Below are 3,015 nucleotides of genomic sequence, written 5' to 3'. Positions count from 1 at the left end.
CGGCGCCGGACGGTGCCCGTGCTGTTCCCCGGGCGCCAGCCCACGGCGGCCGCTGGGCCGGGGCCGCGAGCGCCTCTCGCCTCTGCCGCTTGGCATGGGTGGCCGCTACAGGCGGGAGCGGCCCACGGCGGTTGTGCTGCGCAGCTCGCAGGCGGTTCAGGCCCTGCACTGCGGGGAGCCTGCCCGTCGCTGTGCGCTGCTCTGGGTGGAAAGAAGTCCTGTGAGGGCCCGTGTATGGCATGGCAGGACCCTGGGGCTCCGCTGGCCTGGCTGCTGTAGGGCACGATAACCACCACGAGCGCTGGCCTCAGAGCTGTGACCTGCAGAGCAGCTTTTGCACATGGGAGCTGGTACGTGGGTACTCGTGGCTCCCTCCGCTGTGTACCAGGGAAAGCTGTCCTGGGTCTTTTGGACCTGGGGGAACTGCACGCTGTGAAAGATGTGTAACATTTGGCAATGATCCGATACTTTCCTTTGAGATACAGCCTTGACTGTGCCAGTATGTAACTGCGTGTTGCTGTGGGTAATGGATGTAATGGATCACTAGCCACAGCTTACATGGCTGGTACTCAAAGTAGTCTGTATGAGTTTGATACCTCACTTGCAAGGAAGTATGTGTTGCTCTAGAGAATTGTCAGAACCTCTGACACTTTGATTTCCAGCTGAGATAATAGCTTACAAGATACCTCTGTTCTGGTGGTGTAAGCAATCACCATTGTAAGCATTCATCACACTGAAGAGATGCTGCCTCCTGTCTCACCTACATGGTGTGGGTTGAAACACCAGCCTTGGAGAAGAAATCTAGGAATCCTGAAGTATGTGCTCTTCCCCCTTCCCCTGCCCTGTGAAGAAAATAGTGTGGGAAGAAAACCAAGTGCAAAGGTATTAGTGTCCCGATTTAAGAAGATGCTGTTGTCTGGGCTCCACTTGTAAGAACAGCACTAGCTCTGTGGATCTCTGTTTCCCAATATGCAAAAGCAGCTGCTTCCAGAATTCCTCACAGCTGCAGCATTTTGTGGTCTAGTTGATAAGGAAATGGTTTGAGGCTCTGTGTAGTTTGTGTGAAATCTTTCATAGAGGTAGAACTTCATCCTGCTTTTCTTCCTGGCTTCTGCTGCTGGACTGCTTCTATGATCTTGCATTGCTTGACATCTCTTGCTTTTTGCCTTTCACACATTTGCCCTGTTATTTCTAAACTCTTTGGGAAGAGATGATCTTTAATTATATACTCTACCTGCAGTAATAGTACAAATTCCATAATTGATGTGGGGGTAGTGACGCATGTTCCTGCTGGATCTTGCTACATGCATCAAACTGCCTCTTGTTTACAAATGCACAGTTCCAGTTAGGAACTGATGGTCTGTTGGGAGTTTTTTGCTATTAGGGGTTTTTGTTGTTTTTGTATTTGTTGCCGTAGAAGTAGTGAGCAAGGAGCTAGAGCTGGTGTGAAGCAATCCTTAACCCTGTTAATCCTTAACCCCTTGGTGTGTTAAGTCTGGTTTGTTTTCCAGAAGAGCAAAAGGTTGTGTTTTGTGGCAGCAACCTTAACATAAAACTATCAGCAATTTTTGGTTGGTTATGACAGCAGCTGGCTATAGACTGCCCTTAAGGCAATCTGTATTTTTTGCTTAACTGCTCCAGTTGCTCATATGCTACTGAAATATTCCTGGCTTGTTCTCTGCCACAGATAGTAATTATGTGTGGTGGGCAGTGAACAAACAGCATCCAGTCATTTGAACAAGAGGAAGTGGGAAGGAAGCAAAAAGGGAGTGTGCTTTTTTTGATGCTCTGCACATAAAACAAGCCTTAGCTTTTTTCCAGGTGTTATCAGACTGAAGCAGGGAAGGGAACTGAAGACTGACAGCTGTGGCTTGCTCCAAGAAGCAGCTATCAACAGGCCGTGCTGTGAGGTCTTTAAACTTGCTATGTCCATATAACTGAAATAAAGTTTAATTTTATTCAATTAAGTAGTGCAGAGAGCAAAAATGGATGCACTGTGCATGTAACTAATCATTATATGGAGCCTTTAGAGAGTCATTTTGACATAGCTTGGGATGGCATATGCTGGTGTAAGAACGGGCTGTCTGCAGTGTTGAAGATTGTCAGATGCTCACATCTTTGTTAATAGTCCATATTTGTGAGCTTGGAGCCTGGCAGTACCTTAAAACCAGTTCTCTCACAGGGTTGGGCTTCCTGGATTAACAAGAGATCCTTTCTGCAAAAGTGATCAATTTGAGTTGCTTCAAAGAAAGAAGATGAAAAACTATTATAAATGACTTCATATTTGCAGAGGTGTTTCTTCACAGCTCTTATCTGGGAGCTTACATGTACTGTTTCAAAGAACAACTTGTTCACTGATCTACTTTTCGGTTTTTGAACATTCACTTATTTAAAAAAAAAAAACTTTCTTTTCATTTTGGTATATTGCGGTTATGTCAGCTTTTGCTTTCTATATCTCTGCATTAATTATTATCCAGATTATTCAGTGTCTTTCTGTAAGCAAGGAGAGATCAGTATTAAATGTTTCTACCAGTCTTTACAAGTTCTCCAATGAGTACATGATGTATCTTGGGAAAACAGGGGCCTTTCTGCCTTCTGGAAAAAACACAGTATGTACTGTACCAGTTATGGCTAGGAATTGTTGAGAAATATTTAACTTATTTTCCTAGTCTTCTCCACTTATATATTTTGAAGATGGAGAGGCTTCACATGTAGGTGAGTGCTCATTTAAACAGTAGATGAATAGAGGACCTGATAGTATTTGCTCAAACACTGCAGTAACCTACTTCCAATCTCTTATTTTGGGAGACTTTTTTTTCTTGGGAACCGCAATCATTATCTATAAGCTGTTTTTATTTTAAAACCCTGAGTTAGCCGTAGATTTTTTGCTAAGCTAACAACCTTGGGCAAGAGTACACAAACGAAAATCAGCTCTCTGCTCTTATCTTTTGTATTTTGCGCTTAGTGACCACTTCAGTTCTTCTGCTGAACCAGCTATTCTGCATGTGCTTTTTT

The 3,015-nt window shown here is 44.3% G+C and overlaps 1 protein-coding gene across 1 annotated transcript in view; it reads left to right on the top strand.

The window, feature by feature from the left end:
• Nucleotides 1–3,015, top strand: part of KIAA0895L (KIAA0895 like) — a 24,655-nt gene that overhangs the window by 770 nt on the left and 20,870 nt on the right. The window lies entirely within an intron of this gene.

This window comes from Apteryx rowi, unplaced genomic scaffold, assembly GCF_003343035.1.
Source record: "Apteryx rowi isolate R43461 unplaced genomic scaffold, aptRow1 scaffold_668, whole genome shotgun sequence".
Taxonomy (NCBI): Eukaryota; Metazoa; Chordata; class Aves; order Apterygiformes; family Apterygidae; genus Apteryx; species Apteryx rowi.
Note: the sequence above shows the minus strand (reverse complement) of the source record. Positions and strands in the feature narration are given on the sequence as shown.